General features: G+C 31.9%; 1 protein-coding gene across 1 annotated transcript in view; it reads left to right on the top strand.

Moving 5' to 3' along the window:
• The first annotated feature begins 1,525 nt into the window (after positions 1-1,525).
• The window catches only part of LOC125065233, a 77,207-nt gene continuing 58,389 nt past the window's right edge, over positions 1,526-20,343 (top strand). Inside the window, exon 1 of the mRNA XM_047672752.1 lies at positions 1,526-1,695. The gene's annotated coding sequence lies outside the window, so the exon portion shown is untranslated. The remainder of the gene's footprint in view (positions 1,696-20,343) is intronic.

Consider the following 20,343-nt stretch of genomic DNA (forward strand, 5'->3'; position numbering starts at 1 on the left):
TTCCTTATAGGGTATAGATATTCGCTAAAAACGGAAACACCACCCCTAAGGGGGTAAAACAGGACTTGGGAGTTTGTGTTTTACAAATTTCGCGCGACTAAAGCCGCAGGCTCAGGTTTATTATAAGCAATTTGAACAATATTATTTCTATCACAAACAATCTAAATGGCCTATGGCCATGTAGGCAAGTACCACTAGTGTGGTAAGTGTGTGGTGTGTACCTAAGTGTCGGTTGTAATTTACATCGTGCTCGGCGGTAAAGGAACCTACCTACTAATAACCTACCTACATCATAAGAAACCAACATGACTGTGTCGAATAAATATCAGCTATATATGTTCATCCAACAATCACCATTGGAGTAGCATTGTTTTTTCTTTTTATTGTTTATTTAATATTTTCCACGGGCTCACAATTGTCCGTGCTTTTTTTGTAATTAATGTTTTTATTTATTTGTGGCGGTTTACAATTTTTTTATTGACTAGATAACAGCAGATCTTCGCTGGGGTTGGAGCTCGCCGTTCTTTCGTTCTTTCTCACAATTTAAACATAAATTTATGCTACGGAGTTATATGGTGGTATAAGCTTGAAACGTCTCAAAAGAAAAGAAACGCCCTAAAACTTTAAATTAATCTGTTAATTATTTTAATTACAACACTACGACATTAACATTATTTTACTTTAATATACTGCTACTCCTCAGCATATCGTAGTCTAATACTGGACGTAAACATCATCCGGTTTACACCTTTCCTTGAGCTTTTTTTAGGTCATCGGCCCCAGCTTGAACTTGCCCTAATCGGCCATTGGTCCTTCGATGTGGCAGGATACTGGCAATTCACTCTGCTAATTCTCCGGAAAAACGAATTTATAGTTCCATACTTCAAATGCCTTTACCTAATCCAAGCACAGCTTACATACCACACAAGCTGGCATGCTTCTTGAGCGTGACTTTGGTTTATACCAAGTTCCTGTCAATACAGGCACGCCGGGACGGGACAGACTCGTTTAGGCAGCTCAGCATTTTAGCAAGACAACATCGTTTAACTAAAGAGCTTGTTAGCTCTTTTAGGATCAAAATCCCTCCTGACTTTAGCAACTTAGTTGCAATAACGATCAGTGTTGTATTAATATTGTAGTAACACTGTATTTATAGTAACTGTCGAATTGCGATTAATCCGATAAACAATATCAATTAATTATCAGAACTATATATTCTTGTATTTAGCAGCGACATCTTATTTTCTTTTGCATACACTTTTAAAATTCAAATACTACGGAAGTTACTGCCATCTATGGATAATCTTGTAAACTACTTCTCAAAACTTTTATTATTTTTTTTACAATATTAATTGTGATTTATAAATATTGTATAATACTGGGGTGTTACCCAGGCTGATTTAATTTAAATAAATATTTTTAAATGACACTTTATAGTGCAAAGGCAAATAATGGAATTAATGCAACATGCGGATAAGTCAAGTGTCAAACGCCAAACGGTAAAGCTGTCAATGTCCAAAAAAGACAAACAATGGAATTGTGTATCTAGAGTGTATTAAAAAGTTAGTATGAAATAAATATGTAACAAGAGCCTAAAAAATAATTTGTAATTCTATTGTGTAATGTATTTTTAAAATTAAGCGTAAGTGTAGTGCTATAAAGGAGACAATTAGTCTTATCGAAGATCATCGGTTGGTATGTATTTTATTTTTTATTTTTAAACGTTTTTGAATGTTATAACTGTTAAACGTTAAATTAAAATTTTAAAAATATATATAAACTTTACTGATATAGTGTGTATAAAAAAAATATTATTAATAATATTAAGTAATCGTATAAAATAATAAAAGTTATCAATTTTGATTTCTTAATGATCAGCAAATAATATTTTAATAGGTTCTTTATTTTTATACCTAAGTTTGCTATTAAAAAAAAAGCAACTGGTTCATTTCTTTGATTATGTATGATATTATTAAAATTGGCATTGTTACAGACACTGAAATACAAATAGGTACTCTTAATTATTTAGGATTTGTACACTAGTTTCTAAAATATATGGACGATACAAGGCAGTGTCGAGTTTGATTATCTTCTACAATTCAAACTTGTATTCTGTAGGTTAGTAAAGTTTCTAATTAACATTTGACTTTTCACTGATATGTTTGATTTTTTTAATATCTATCATAGCTGTATTTAAATATTTTTTGCTTAATAGTCCATGTTGTAGTCCTATAAATTTATGGAGCACATGAGTTGAAAATGTTACATTGATTAATATTAAAAATAAGTTTTTAGTGTGTTTCTTTTGTTGGAGATTCATAAATTAAATAAATAAATTATTTGTATCTTATTAAAACGTAAAATTCCTTATTATTTTTATACTCAATAATAGATTTATTGAAGCGAGTGTAAGTCTAAGAGCATGTTAAATTATGTAGTATATTAAAATAATTTAAATAAATTTCATATACAGTTATATCATATTAATAATCTAATTTTCTTTAAATTTATCTATTTACTCAATATTTTGTAATATAAATTTTAATACAGTTTGCGGGGCAAATATGTAATCATCACTAATTACTTTACCTTCTAGTAACTTTGATGTTCTCTAATTAGGCAATCATTTACATAAATTTAAGAACTAAAATTGACCTGCCTCTTTTATTTTAATGAATTTGAAGCTTTTTACAATAAATAATCGAAATATAAATATACCTAATATAGTTATACACTTTACCAGTAATGAGTGTGTAACTGACTTAACTTATCCATTTGTGTCTTTTTATTGATAAAATGGATAAACATAGGCCAGAAAGCTCCGTCAATCCATGCAGCATGTCACAATGCTTTTCAGAATTGCAGATAAATTTGATGTTAAATTATAATTAATTATGGAAAACCACATACAATGATTAATGGTATTTGACCAAAACACTATCCTTATAACCCTACAAATATCCTGTCCATTAGGACGTTGTGCCCCTTCAGACTAGCCTAATACTTAAATACTCTAAAGCCTATACATTTTTTTTTTAATGAAAAATAAATTTAAATTTTACTAATTTTTTGGTTAATTAAGATAAGAAAAAAATCTTAGTATAGGTATACATATATTGCTCATTCCTTGTTTACATATTACATGCTCATACATAACATATCAAAACATATATAAAAAAATCTTTAATTATTTATTTATTTATACAAAAAAAATATAACTGATGTTATTTTTATTTTATCGAATTATTTTTTAACAAATGGATAACGTTATTTTTTTCCAATACAAGGGAATTGAACAGCAAAAGGACCACTCAACAAAAGTACAAATATCGTGCAAGTTCAGCATTATTACAAAGTCGTGACTGGATATAGGCACAAATAATCCCTAAGCTCGGATGCCGCACCGGCTGAGCAGGTAAGGGCCACCGACGGTCCTTGATCCCGGAGCGCGCTACAGATTACGATAGATTCCCCGCCTTTTAGTAGACCTATTAGGAGTTCGTGCACTTCAAAGCACGTAAAATACTTTGTGAAATATATTACGTATAAATCGATAGGTATTTTAAAATCGTGTTTATAAACTTTTTTTTTAAGTTGAATAATACAAATATTTGCCATAAAAACAATTTTAATGACAATATATATTTAAAAAAAAGGTTTTCTTTTTAGTTTTCTTCACTCTTTATATCCTCACTCCTTTTCCGATTGGACGGCAATTCAACATAACTGGAGAGAATTCAAGCGTACAGCCAATGCTTGACTGGAATTTCGAGGGATCCCGTTCTTCAAAATGCAATTAAAAACTACCAATTTACAATCACCAAAGAGCAAACACAACAGTTAGTACTGTTTATTTCATGGCTAGATAATTGTGCTGCGTCACATTTGATTCTTCTCTCTCTTCCATCTTCATAGTTCAATATTTGTACAAATTGTTGATATACTTTTACTTTAAAAGATCATCAGACATTTTTTCGAGTAATGTCTTTGTTTGCTTCACTTCGACTTCAAACCAATTATATAAATATGGCCAGTCCAAATCGTTTATTTATTATACAGAGCAATTTATTTAATACTTCTACTACCAGCTCCATATTAAATACCTGCCTTGTCGCAATTTTATCTTGTGGGTTACGTTAACGCGTTCTGAAGAGCACATTATACCATATAGCCGCTGATTTAGATACGACGCGTCCTATGGAATAAGGCTACTATGTATTTATAATTTGGTCCATGAAGTAAATTTAACCTCACTAAGAAGTAAATCGAAGGACTCAAAAGTACATCCGGTATTGGTTGATTTTTGATCAATCAAAAAGAAAGTTTAGGAAGTGTGAAATTGTAATTAACGCAATATTATTAAGATTGGATACCATCAGTGACAAGTTAAGGTAGTTAGCGTATAGGTATATGGAGTTTGAGAAGAAAAAAAAAATTATACCAACTAATATCGACGACACAAATATCATTGCTTTTGCCATTTCTGTAACACCCACGTCCACTTAATAATATTTTATCACTTCCTCAAATACAAAGACCCCTATTAAAATGAAGAAGGCTTGGAAATTGACTGCAAGGCCCTTTCGTAGTGGGTTAGTCTGTGTCAGCTACTGTCATTCTTAATGAGCTCCTCCGCTCCCATTGTTTTTTTATCAACCTTTGCTGGCGGACTTCTATAATACTTATGTATTGTTTTGTCTCAAGTAGCTATTATAATTGACTGGTTGAAATATAAATTATTGTAATGTAATAAATAACGAGATGTCTCAACACAACCGCAACATGCCATTTACTGTTATTTATCGTTGCATAACTGAAATGTTAATTTCTCTTATTTTTTTATATTTGAAAAAAAATTATCCGCTGAAAATCCAAGAAGACATGAGTAATATCTTAGTTTGCTAAGTCGGACTAATAAGAAAAAAAAACATATTTACAATGAAATCAAAGTTGAATAATTATTAAATGATGTATCTATCTGTTACATCTGTTCTTTGTTAAACGAACGTAGCGCCATCTGCAGTTAGAATCTTTATCGAATTACTAACTACGCTAAGCGACGTTTCATGATTCTTCGAAAATTGTCAAAGGAACGTTTTCATAAGAAGCAGATTATCAATTTCCTTGTAATTTTTTTCAATTATTTAATTAATTATTTATTCCAGAGAACTCCGTAATTTATGGATAACCTATTTGGAAAAACATTTTTTTGTTTGGGTGTTTATACTTATTGTTTAAAATAAAAAAAAAAAATGTTTGGGGTCAATTTGTTATAATATTGAAACTGAAATTAAATTAGCGTATGATGTTTATAAGGAATGTTTGTGTTATTTCGTTACATACGTTTCAAATGTACAAGGATGATACAGTTTAAATTGTAGTATGAATAGAAATAGTTCTTTGGTGCCGCTCACAGCTCAGTTAACGTTTCATGTTAAATCGGTCAGGGACGGAGTCTGTGCTAGATTGTAAACGCACTCTGATATTTCCTTTTTACAACAGTTAACATTAATATCTAGTACAGAGAGGATACAATCACTACTAGTGGTAAAATGATTGCAGCAAATTGGCTACTGGTCTCAACTTTCAGCTCATTTGCCTAATTTTCATCCGAAGGCTGTAGTTGTCGCTAGTGACGTAATGAAATCGCTTGGGAGATATTGCGTGATGCCTTAGACGAAGACAATGTAACTATTTTAAGACTGTTCTTTTGAGTAACATTTGGGGCAATTGGATTGAACCTACATTAACTGTCAAATAGTCAAACTTTGTATGTATATGTTCGGACTGTTATTATGTGACAAGAATTTTTGATGTGGGCTAACTTCTGTAAATGTCTGATTACTGGACAGAGGCTTCATCTGTTCCTGAGTAAAAAAATTAAAGCTTAAATCATCACGCTGCTCCAACCCGAGATGGTGACACATAGCAAAATTCCACCGAAGACATGCAGGTTTCCTCGCGATGTTTTCCATCAACGTCAAGGACGAGATGAATTGTGGATTATCACATTCGAGAATATTCGACAAATACTTATGATTCTCATAAAGGTCAGCACTTAAACAAAATATAGATGAGTATCTATTGATTATACTAACGCAACACTTTATAGATCATTAGAAAAATTTCGATTACGGAAAAATAAACATAAATACAAACAGAATACGGATTAAACTCGAAACCACGCAGCAATTCAAACTGTATTTGTATGTAATTTTAAATAACATGATGAATATATTAACAAGTTTTAATATCGGAATATGGCATTGAATGATGCATTTACACTTCTGCTTATTACGAAAATTAAAGCCATTTAAATTACCGGGTTTCAATTAGTAATTAGAGAAGCGTCATCTTCAATACATAATTTGGTAATTATTTTAATCTCTCATATATGTAAAATTTTAATATTAGAATTTAAACGTTCAATTGTGCCCTGTACCTGATTATTTCCTCGCAGTCTTTACTTAAATGCCTCTATTTATTTCCTAACTGTTGCGCTATCGTTCAATGATCCTTATCATTTTGTATAAGGCAACGAGATAGCAAGCGAGTAAATCCCGTAGTCACGCAATTATCTCGAATGGAGTCTATTGCACCTGATTATATAGCTATATTAGCTAGGTTAAGATTTTCAGCCTATAACTTCAATTCAACTCGATATAAACTATTCAAGTAAAACGGGAAATATTTAAAAAATATATATTAAAATATTTTTTATAAGTAATCGAAAAATACCCGCGCGAAATTTGTAAAACACAAACTTTCAACCCCCGCTTTACCCCCTTTTTATTTATTTATTTATTTATTTATTTATTAGGGAAACACACAGCATATCGTATATTACAACTTAATATAATAATCATATTTTAACACTTATGCCAGTTAAGTCTCCACTACTGTTTTAACAGGGAAGTGGACTAATTTTGATGTTACATAAAATATAACTTTATGACAAAGTAAAATTTTAACGTAATATGGTAATGGCTAATTACTAATAAGTATTTTACACAAGATTATGAAATTTACTTAAACTATTTTTTAACAGATCAAAGTGGTTGTATTTTCTATTATGACTATTACAAGATCTTAGAATAAAAGAATTTTTTGAAATAATTAGTTTTACAAATAGATATTGAAAAAGTATCCTGTTTCGTAACTCTACCCAGTTTCGTAAAATCCGTTCTGAGCCTACTTGTCTACACCCTATAAGTAATCTTCCTGCTAAATTTCAAGTTTGTAGGTGTTACAATTTATGAGATTTCGTGATTAATAAATTTTTCGTTTTTATATATATAGATTAAAGTTTAAGCACATCAAATAAAACAGATGATAAACTTAAATTAAAATAGTATTGTCTATGTATAAAAATTGGTTCTATGTTTTATTGCGTATGAACACTGAACATATCGCATTCTCTCTCCGTGACATAAATGTACACAATTTCATAATAATTGGATTTTGTAAAATTTCTTAACTATTATCGCAACCGAAACTTAATATTCTTGGTACTGTTTTTTTATGAACAATATCATTTGACTAATGATCATGAGAGTTTTATGATTTCACACAATATGAAACCAAGATTGAATATGTTTTAATTATATGTAAAATCATATTACGACCTTTAAATTCAAATTGAAATCACTGGAACTATTAAATTATTGAAGTCTTAGTTTCAAATAATAAAAAAAATGAGAGACGAATGGAATATAATACTTTATGCAATTGAGCATCTCTAAGCATTTTTTAATCATAATATTTCAAGTAATTGTAAAGCAACCATGGGTGTGGAGTATTGATTCTTAAATAATCCAACCAATTCAAAGTGCAATCGTCAATAATCTCAGCAGTGATCAGTTTTTATTTATTAATAAATTACATCAACTCTGTCTGCTTTCATGTGGTTTTGTGGTTTTGTCCAAGCTCGTCTTAGTAGGCACAACCCACTCATTATATCTACCGCCAAACGGTAACAAGTATTAAGTATTGTCGTGTAGGGTGAATATATAATTACAAAGGCTAAGGACATGAAGAATGATTACACTTCTTACAGTAGCAATTTCTACGAGCAATTGTGACCATTTACCATCAGGTAGTCTATCTGACAGTTTGCAAGATTCAAAGATCCTCCTTAAGTAAATCATTTGACTAGCAATAAATAGGAGACTAATAGACTATGAATTTGCTTTACAGCGTGTAATGTCATCAAATAAAAAAATACCTTTGGAAAGAAACTTCATACAAATATAATTAACGTAAATGTTGTCCATTAAATGAATTCAAATTTCTTAGTAGTAAAATTTGCATTCAGATTCAAAAGACGGCTTTCAGTAGAATTAACTGCGGTCACATAATTTCAAAAGTGTTAAATACTCCCCAAGCAGTAAATTTAGGTTAAAGAAATACGTTTAAGGAATTTAAGTTCGAAAAGCCTCGAGTTATTGTATGTATGTGACCTGTTTTTGAATACTAGCTTTTGCAATAATTAAGAGTTTTGATATGAACATATTGCTTTATAAGTGCAAGTAATTTGGAGCAGGAAATTAGGCTTTTTATTAGTACGTGGTCACTTCGTGTGAGAAACATGCACTGTGGGAAACAAAATATCGCTTACGTTGTCAAGACTCAGATAGTTGATAATTTAAATACGTAAGATGTTATTAAATCCTTTACGGCTGTTATTATACTAACTCGTTCATACTTTAAACCATCCCGACAATGTTGTGAACCGAGTTGCGTTCTCACAGATCATATTTAGGACATTCGTCACCTCCTTCGAGCTCCTCGTAGACTTTAGCCCACTTTTGTCGGCTAAGATCCAATACTCGTCTCCCTAGCCATCAAGGGTAATAAAAATAGGCTTACACTGTAACACACCGTTACAAGATCCTGCTACCGGTAACTGAATGCGGAATCAATCATCATATATTCTACCGCCGAGCAGCAATATTTAATATTAAGCCAGTGTAACTACAGGCATAAGTGACAACATCTCAGTTCTCAAAGTTGTTAGCGCAATGTTTAAAGGCACACTTGCTATCAGGTAGCCCATTTTCCCGTCTACCCGTGCTATAAAAATCCAAATAATACAGTTTTGAGCATCAACGCAAAGTAGCTGCTTATCGATCGTCTACAGGTTATTCTTGGGTAAGTTTGCACTGGAGGTCCATGACTTGAAACGTCCTTCACCTTTGCACCACAGGACAGCAAACAGTCTACACGCTGACAGTTGACATTTCACCCAAAAGCGTACCGTTTAACGCAATATTTCAACGCAAGAATAAATAAGTGTCTTTTAGGCAAGCGCGTTCCATCTTAGACTGCAGTACTTACCATAAGATGTAATTGTGGTCAAGTGTAACGTACGTATTTCTAATCAAGAAAGGGAATAAATTCATGTGCACTAGACCTAACTGTGGCATATATTAGACTATGTGGGGTATGACTGTAGATAGCAGAAGTTGATAGCAATATTCCTTTATGAAAGAAGAACACACAATAAATATAAAAAAGAAACGTTATTAGTCGCCTGCTTATATAAATAATGTTTATAGTCGAATTTATTTTATCATGTGATATGATGATCTTACATATGTACGATAACGGTAGCAGGACTGTGATCAATGTTAAAATGAGTTTGACAATAAGCCTACCATCAACGCTTGCTCATATAAGACGCCGAGTCATTGTTTCTTAAGCTCTAGAATATATTTACTTTAATAAAATCGATTGTCATAAATTAAGAATGGTGTATTTTTTTAGGAAAGGTAGGAAAAATGTGACAATACCTTAATTGTCATTATTACAATAACGTGTTGTCATTGTCAGTCTAAACGTAAACTGTGATTTTGTTTAGTTAATATATTTGTAACATTTTATTAATAAATTTTAGCTTTCTACTCATCTTCTCCAAATAAACGCGTCTCATTTATAAATTCTACACTCCTCTCAATAAACTTGAACTATGGCAAAGCCTCCGTCTCCCAGGGCAAAGCTCACACTCCTCCGTCCGCGCAATGTACTCAAAAAGGGGTACAGTCATAGCCTTTACGTATTGATATTGATAATCCAATATTAAATGCGATATTATTTATTGTAAAATTCTTTCAAAAGAGAAATTCCGTGCATCGTTAACTCCTGTCATATTTTTACAAAAAAATCTTTAAGCTATTTTATACTGATCAAATAATATACATTCTTATCGCAAAATGTACTAAGATCTACGAGCACCGGAACGAAGGATTTTCATCTCAATTTAAAATTCAATACCTGTTTTCAGCGTTCATCGACCTGCCATAATTTATTCCTTAGCATGAAAGGCTGCTTAATTTTATATTTCAACGTCATCTGAGCTGTTTTCTTTAAGTTAACATAAACTATATTATAATAATGTTCGAATTTAATTAAAAACATTTTTTGTGAACGCTCGACCTCGGTTCAACCTTCGAGGGTGAATTTATCACCATAGCTTAAACACATTCAATGTTTCAGCACGTGTAATCTTTTAAAGCCTAAAAATTGCTTGTATTATTACTTTATCTTAACGCACAGCGCCATAACTTGCACACTCTTGGGTAATAAATAAGGAACAGTTTTTACTTTTTTATTATTACGTTAACCTACAGTAATTTCTGAACTTAATTTTTTTTAAACGCTCTTCAAACAGCCAGTTTCAAAATTAGAAAAAAATTAAAAAAAAATCTAATTTTATCTAAGTCTATCTAATAACTGATCAATGTCACTGATGTAAGGAATATAATTGTATCTCTTCAATCGTTTTTTTTTCCTTTGTTAATAATAACCATTGTAAAAAGACAAAGGGTTCAATTCTCAAGATTTATCTCGTATATAATCGTTTAGAAGGCCTAGATATATAATATAAAATAAAAAATATATACCTATCTAACAAAAAAATTATAAATAATAATCATATATCTCGAGTAATCGATTCGCTAAGGCTTTCAGTCATTATGCAGTAAAACTTTTTTAGGCGCGATAAAAGTTGAAAGTCAAGGTCATATTTAAGTGCCAAATAAATATGTAACGTTCTGGTGATTTTCGTGAACAAATTCGTTCCTGCATTGCGATTCTGTAATAATTCACTTCGTATCTCACTCAAAGGACTTATTATCAAAGTCGCATATCAAATTCTGACACTTAACGCTCGTGTTTGTTACTATAGAATAGCTCTACTGTCACATGTACAGTGCTATTATTCTATTATACGTAAAAACTCACTTCATCTCTAAAGTGAAAAAAGACTTTTTTTTCAATGCGCGTATTCTTTAACTGTGTAAGTGACACCGCACACGCAAAATCCGCCGCGCACATAACAAATACTCGAAATGTTTGAACCTGTCCGATCTGCGTATAGACGACGCGCTGTAATGATAGTAGTCAATGTCGCATATATCTTGACATTACACCATCGTGTTCTGCCGTGAGTTTCGAGGTGGTTGTACAGAATAGCTCTAAAAATATTATATCATTTTATTGTCTGATGAAATATACATAGATACACATAGAATCAACCTCAGACTTGTAAAGGGCTGAACAAAAAAATAAGTTTCCTGATAGGTTATAGCTTATACCCTGGATCAAATATAAGATAAAGTTTTACCGTGAACTGTTTGATTGTTCAGTTGATTTTGATTGAAATTATTGGGTACAATACAGGAGCATTTTGAAGCGTGTGCTGGCTCAATCGGCGCTAAAACAACTTTTAAATTGAAAACTACGATTACAAAGCGGCGTTTTTCATTACGGAGATGCGTCTTTTATCCTTTGTTGTATTGTAAAATCATGGGGTCGTGAATATTAGGGCTCTGTAGTATGAATGCTATTTTTATTCCTGTTACTATCAAGTATTTTAATAAGCATCAAGCATGAGAACGGCTTGATGCTACCTATGTTATTTGGTAACTTTAAGCGTGATATCAGAAGTCTTGTTTACCAAATTAAAGTTTCAATTTTTCTCATTGAATAAGTCTATTTGAATGTATATTCAACAGTGCTCCTCTCTCAAGGAATTAGTAACTACTACTCCGCTCCAGTACAAATAACTGGATATAATTTTAAAAAAACGTAGCTTCGTCTATGGGCACGAGATGCAGCAGTACTTGTCTGGGCATGTAACCGCAATTTTAGGTATTAATTCGCCTGTTCTTACTGAAAAATCTTAGCTTGGAAAATATTTGCAGAATTACCCAGCAAGTGTAACAAATGCTGTCATTAATCTAAATATAAATATATATTCCCAGATAAATTGTATACGTACAAAGAAACAGTTAGTGGTACTTGCCCTTGAATACTAACGATTCACGTGTTCTAACACCTGAACAATCTCTGTACTTTTATACATTATAGACCAATTCATTTTTAATATGGACAGAGCATTTTTTTCCGTCGTAACTCTAATGACGGCACTTCACTTGGCGTAGCGTGTTCGCGTTTCTGCGTTAATCGTACAACGTGCAGAGGGTTGATTATATTTGCAATATGAAAAATTACGCAAACAGCAAAACCTGTTTTCGTCCACTTGTCGGCTTATTACATTTCAATGGAGTGAATATTTGCGTCGACAATTGAGCTCTATATAGGGTGTCGGAAGTGCAATAATGTTCGTACGCTGGTTTTTATAAAGGTGGTACGAACACACAATTTTATATTTATTTTATTTTGGCATGATTCGATGGATATTAAGGCTGTCGCTAAATGATCCGCTATTTTGATCCGAGGTAAATAAGTAACTAATAAGAGATACTAAAAAACTAACTACAAATGTGGACTCTATGTACTATTGAACTAGAGTATATATCTATATATCTGAATGACTGTACTTACTGCTTGCCGACGCACTTAGTTTGCGTTACTTTAATACAAAACTGAACTAGCCGGGCAAACGCCATTGACTCATGCAGTGCGCTTGCGCAATGATTTGCTTCGAGGCGACTCTGACAATGGATGTCTTTCACACCGCTCCCGCTCACAAAGTATATCAAATTATTATTAGAATAAGAGGTTATTTGAGTTCTCTATATAAATAAAAATGAATGTTAGTATGTATGGGGATACGAACATCCATTTCTACTAAACGATTCCAACCGATTATGATGAAACTTTGGTGATTTGATCTGCGTACACACAAGATTTTTTTTTATGAATAATTTTCCCTTTTTTATTCATACAAAGTCGGAGCGAATTATTATATAATAATTGTTCATTTTATATTTATATCATGTTTTTACTACCAGTACATAGATAGATTATTATCTTTTACTTATAATATAACTGTTATGTCTTCCAGACGTTATATAAATCTATACTAATAAATAAATGAGGAGATGTTTGTTTGTAACCCTAACTGAATTAGTACTAAATATACTACTACTGTATAAACGTGACAAGTGTGAATTTCATATTGTAAATAAAGAAATTGCTTTCCGATTTTGCGTTTGTCGATATTCGAGTTAAATGCAGTTTCACTCACGTGTAATAATATCCACAAATACATCAAATATTTGGTCACGCTTTTTCGATATCGATACGAGAAACCACTAATGAAAAAACAAATACATCGACGGCATATAAATAAAAATTTACCAAGTAATCATTTCTATACGTAGAAATATAACACAATTCATTGAACAATCGTTATAATGTCATTTCCCACACTTATATGTAAAGCAGCTTGTGCTAATTATCTCCTTGTAATATATAATACAAGATTGATTGTACCTGCAACTTAGTTACGTAAGTAGAATAACAAATAATTATATTAGTGGCTAGATTATTGCAAAAACCTCGAACTTATTGCGACATTTGTAGAACTGTCGCAAAAAATAACGCCCACAAATGACCGTTGTGCAATCATGTGACTAGTGTTAACATTGACGGAATTAAAAGATAAATCTATCTATCTATGTTAATATACGAGAGGATAGTTTTGATGTAAGGCCTGAGTTAAAAAAAATACCACATCAATATAAATAAACTTGATATCAGAGGCGCGTTGATTACGCGTTTCGTAGATTCTAGTTTAATTATAATAATAGTTTTCGCGCGCGGCTTTGCTTCTGTTTTAGGGGTTGGTTGTCAAGAATTATTTACAGAATATCTTTATAAATTATAACCTATGCGTTATTCTGGTGTATAAGATATATTATTGTAAAGATTAATTAAAATCCGTTTGGAAGTTTATAATATTAGTAAGGATTATATGTCTAAGTAGTACTGTTTTGAAGTTTCACGAATATTGACGCGACAGGCGTGATTTTCATGTTTTTGTAATATTTTATATACATTATAGTAGAGACCCCTTTGCCGTATTACCATGAAAGAGAGAAATTTTGTTTTAATCATAATCAAATATTTTTACGCCATTCTCTTCGTCGTAATTGCCGGGAAATAGTGCTGCAATATGTCCATGTAATTGTCGTTCAACCGACCGCCTTAAAAATTGGTTTAATATAACAAATCCACATATAATATTCTGCTCTTTTGCTAATAATTTAAAACAAGAATTTGAACTACAGAATTTGTTGAATTGGTAAAGAACTTCGCTCCAAAAATGATAATTTTATGGTACCGGAGCTACAAGTATCCAGTAGGTACAAGATTATACGGCTGAGAAATTCCAATGATTTCCAAGAAATATTTCTTTTTGTTTTGTAGTTACCAAAAGTTCTTGAATACGCCTAAAACGTAAATTAAATTCTGGCCATGTTACTCTGAAGTTCAATTACGTTTCTCGAAAAATACTTGTAATGTTTCATTACAGATGAGAATAAATTCTAGTAGAAGCAACAATAAGAGAAACAATTTTAATAACACGAATCCACGTTTTCAAACCGTGGACGCTCGTAATACCGTGGAATTAAAATGCAGCCGTTTGAAAATAACACTAGCAATAGTAAAACGACTTCTATGTTTCGTAGTTCTTACCATTTTCATTGAGTATGGATCGCCAAATCGGAAATTACAAGGTATATTGGAAAATTAAAGGAGAAAGGTATAATATAATGTATCGGAGACGATATAGATAACTAGTTGTCGACCTCGTCTTCGCTCATGTTTTAAGGGCCGGTCGTCAGGTGCTATGCATAAAAAGCCCAGTTCCATTCTCGGTGCTTAAGCTTGTTTAACATCAAATTTCATCTATTTTTCAGTTCAGTGGTTTGGCCATGTAAGAGCAACAGACAGACAGACAGAGTTACCCTCGCATTTATAATATTACTATAGATAAGAACAGTATAATAAATATTTATAATAATATATTTTTATAACGGAAAATCAGACTCGTTATTAAGATGATGATGTTTTATTTGGTCCAGACTACTAAGATAATTCAAATGCTTAATACAATTGTATTGATCTATACAATTGTATTAAGCATTTGAATTATCGAGACGAAGCTTGAACGATTCACATATCGAATTGCTATGATGCGTAATATTCTTCGCTTGATATTTTTTTTCGAACCCTAAAGGTAAATAAAATAGATCTCCTTTACTTTTGCCACTATAAATCTGCCCCTAATAACCACCATCTATCGTAAACGTAAACAAACACTTTAAACTGACAATTTATTATTTACACTTCATTGGAAAATATTTGAAGACTGTCATGGCCAGATTCTATAATAAAAACAAATATCATAAATACATAATACATATATAAGAAACATTACTCCAATAACGATATGACTAGAAGAAATATGGCCCTGAATTCTAAATAACATTATAATATAATCCAGTTATAACTAAACCAATCAGTGTCTTAAAATCGCAAAGGTTGTATTTACGTATGCAGATAAAGGGCTTCCAAGAATAATACTCAAACAAATTTGATCCATCAAATATTTACAGATTATCTAGCGCTTCTGTGACCAATGAAACGATCTGAATAGTTACTAACGAAGCAAAAGACTCGAGTTAAGTTATGCGCCGGGGCAAAGATAAACACGTTGTAAAACGAGAAGCTCGGCTCAAGAAGACGCCGTTATGGGCGGTATATTCTTGGGACACGATCCAATTACGTTGACACGATTATGTTCAACGTAATCCTGTATCAATTACCCTCAACCTTAGGGTATTATTATGACATAAAAACGTTTCTAAATTATATAACTCAAGCGACTTTATTGTCTTAGGGGATAGTTGTAGGGCTATCTTCTGGGAAACCTTTCGTTATGTGCGGTAAGCTTAATGACTTGTACATTTTGCTCAAGGGTAAGAGCAATCACCATTTTATTCAAATTCATTCGGTAGCTGTCGTACACACTCAGAGATGACGGACGAATGATACGTAAATATGTTTCGTAAAGGTAAATTTCTTGTGTTTTGTCCAGTAGACGTCTTCCGGCTAACTTGATGATGATGATAAATGTAAATGAAAGTAAGATTAATATATATATATATATTAGTAAGTATAGTATTACATACATACATATACATAGGTATATTCATTTTATTTAACATTTGCGTGGGTGATGAAGGCAACGCCTAAGTGTAGATATGATCTGTGACCATTTTTAATTATTAAGATTTTAAGCCTTTTCTGAAATGTGTTTCCAATATTATTATAATTTGAAGCCGGTGAAACTGCAAGCGCATTTATTTATATAATATAACACGATAAATATTCTGATATAAGTTTTATATATATTGGCTTAAGAAAGTTTTTAGTTAGCTATAGAAAAACATATGTCTTCATTATCTTTACATTTACCAAAACTGAACAAAATGATACAAAATGTATTTAACAATGACCAATGCTTGTAAGGGACATAAATGTATATTAAAAAATAAATGTAATTCTCAAGTCGCACGCCCGTGACCCCTTGCCAGATCAAGCGTGGACGGAAGGTGACGGAAGGCTTGTATTGCAGATAATTAAGTGCCATTTGCTATGGCTTACCACACTGCGTCAAATAAAAAGATTACCTTGACTGGTACTGCACTGGAAAATATTGAATGACCAGTTTCAAATCTCAGATATTTTACTAATAAAGTAATTCTTTGTAAAGAGATTGTACAAATAGATTTTATAGATCGTATATTATGGTCTTGCAATGAAGTCTATGAATAGATAATAAATCTATATGGCTTCGTTCCTTGTTTAGGCAACTTCAAAAAAGAGGTAAACTCAGTAAACCAAGTTGGTCATTGTATGTTTAATACCTTATTCGTATTCATATCTATAATAGTTCCAACTAAATTCGATGAAAAAATACCTATGGTATATCATGGAATAACTCAGGACTTATTTCTCGGTATTGTATTCGGAAACGATGCTGTCTCGAGCAATATGTTAAGATAAGCTTACTGAGTCAATGTACATTGAGTATGTATAGTATTTAACTCTAAATTACAAATTTAACTTTTTAACTCCCGACGAAGAAACGACGTAACATTCGTTTATATTGTTTCATAATTAGAATAAATATATATTAACAAACTTCAACAATCCTCAAACAGCCTCAGTTTCTGTTTGATGATTATTTATTAGTGTTTCAGAAACAACCACAATTATTCCTTATTGCAACTAATATCTATTTTTACAGTTATTCAAAATATCAACCAAGTCATGTAGCGTCAACAATTGCTGACATAACAAACCATTTTTTATATAACGGTCTATATTTCAATGGGTATTCTCCTTTTTCCTAATTTTATTTTAAACTAATAATAGTTCATTTTCATTATAGATTTTCAAATTATATAATAAAAACTTTTTTAGTTTCAGGATTCCCTAAAATAGTAGATGTATATATATTTTTAATTTGTTCGGAATATTTTAATTGCATTTAAACGATTTATGCAATGCAAGCTATCAAGGCCGGAGACTGCAAGTCGCCGAGAGCTCTTCTTAGTTACGAGCTCGGGAAAACTGAGTTCAAGTGATTTATACTAGAAATCCCCGTTCTGAACTTCTGACTTAGTGTTTAAGCACCTTAGTATAAACCATATTCAGATTTATTAACCGACTTCTAGTAGAAAGAGATGTGTAATATGGTTCTTGATGTCTAAATTGGCGACAATTGTGAGTTTGGGACGATTTGGATCCCTTTTTTTCGATTGATTGTCGTTTTGAAGGTGTTCGGGCCCATTTTAATTCTTAATCAGTAATTTTATGCTTTAATCAGAATAAAGGTAGACCAGTCGTAGATTTTTCACGTGTTTCGTGTATATTTTGGTCTTCGTCGTTTGTAAATCCAATTTATTAATTCTTATTTAATTTAATCTTATATCATAAGTTAAAAATTGGTTCCATACAAATTCAATGCATTTTAACAATATGAGAGGAATAAGAGTCAAAATTCGGGAGAGTGGGCACTCGTATATTTCATTGAATCTATTTACAATAAAAAGATACTTCAAAGTTAATTTAATGTAAATTGGAATATAATTTACCATGACTTAAGTATGGAAAACTGTGTTTGACTAAAATACGCTATACTTCGACAAAAATACCAGAAGTTGTAAGATACAAAACAGCCTGCAATAATGTGACTTATCTTGTATCAACATACACTCGCCATTCCCTAATTCTTATTACGTTAATTAACAGCCTGTAAATTTCCCACTACTGGGCTAAGGCCTCCTCTCCTTTTGAGGAGAAGGTTTGGAGCATATTCCACCACGCTGCTACAATGCGGGTTGGTGGATATACATGTGGCCGAATTTCGTTGAAATTAGACACATGCAGGTTTCCTCACGATGTTTTCCTTCACCGCCGAGCACGAGATAAATTACAAACACATATTAAGTACATAAAAATTCAGTGGTGCTTGGTTTGAACCCGCAACCCGTTTGAATCATCGGTTAAGATGTACGCGTTCGAACCTCGGCAAATTTTTATTATTCGGTAAAACGGCATACATGTGCTTCTCAAAGTACGGGGCTCCAGGTTTGAATTCGGGCCCTCGGGATCTCCAGCATTATAAATTGGCTGACTCGACTGAAACATTATTTAAATTTTAGTATGAAAAAAATAATTCAAATATGCTCTTACCTTAAACCCATTGTGAATTCATTATAAAAAAACATTCAGTAAGTAGAAAAACCTGCCTAGTACATTTTTACGCTCCAGTGATTTAAAATTCGTTTTTAATGGCACAATTACATTGAGTTTTTAAAGTGGCTTTATATATAATGCTATATAATAAAAAACGTCCAATTTTAGACATTATTGTTCAGAATGTAGTATTTTCAAAAGTCATGCATAGTTGATAAGCCAAGAGGGACGTGGTTGAAGAATCTCCAAAATCATTATACATATATGTTTTTATAAAGGAAAGGCTTTAGTCTAGCTGATTGACATTAGCAGGGTGTAACTTTTTGCTAACATTTCCAAGTCCAATGCATTCAACAAAATTGTATTCAATAAAAACAATAATCGTAATATTTTTTTCAATATCATTAACATATCAATTACGTATGAATGATATAATGTTATATATATAACAACAAATTCACTTAAGAATGTGATAATTTTGAATATAATGTTGAGCCGAGATGGCCCAGTGGCTAGAACGCATGCATCTTAACCGATGATTTCGGGTTCAAACCCAGGCAGGCACTACTGAAATTTCATGTGCTTAATTTTTGTTTATAATTCATCTCGTGCTCGGCGGTGAAGGAAAACATCGTGAGGAAACCTGCATGTGTCTAATTTCAACGAAATTCTGCCACATGTGTATTCCGCCAACCCGCATTGGAGCAGCGTGGTGGAATATGCTCCAAAACCTTCTCCTCAAAGGGAGAGGAGGCCTTTATCCCAGCAGTGGGACATTTACGGGCTGCTAATGATATAATGTTACTGAGATAACATATTATGATGATTGAGCATAGATTTGTTTTTTTTTACCCGATCGCGTTTAGCATTATGGGAAGAAAATGATTTTGATGATGATATTTAAAATGATTATGAATTTTATCCCGGATATTTGATAAAGCATTCATTTAGTACTTTATTTAAGGTTAATAAAATCTCTGGAAGCAAGACAACTATCACAAAACAAGAAACAGAGGCTTTTAAAATTTTAATCCCGAATTTTTTGTGATATCATATAAAATAACTTAACACAATAAAAATCTTTAATAATCGTATATTAACTTCAGCGTAGTAAAATAATTGCTTTGTAATTTTAATAGAATTCGTTGTTGGCAATCGCTTTACAGAATTTTACCGTTTCAAATTCCGAACAGTCGCTGAAAAAAGAGCGGATTCGTCACGTACAAGGGAGTATTTTTTCAGTTTTCCTACTCGTAAATGTTCCAGCAGCTTTGACACATTCAATTTAGTTAAGAATTCTTTCGTAGCGTTCAGAAATTTGTA

This window comes from Vanessa atalanta, chromosome 1 (genome assembly GCF_905147765.1).
Source record: "Vanessa atalanta chromosome 1, ilVanAtal1.2, whole genome shotgun sequence".
Lineage (NCBI taxonomy): Eukaryota > Metazoa > Arthropoda > Insecta > Lepidoptera > Nymphalidae > Vanessa > Vanessa atalanta.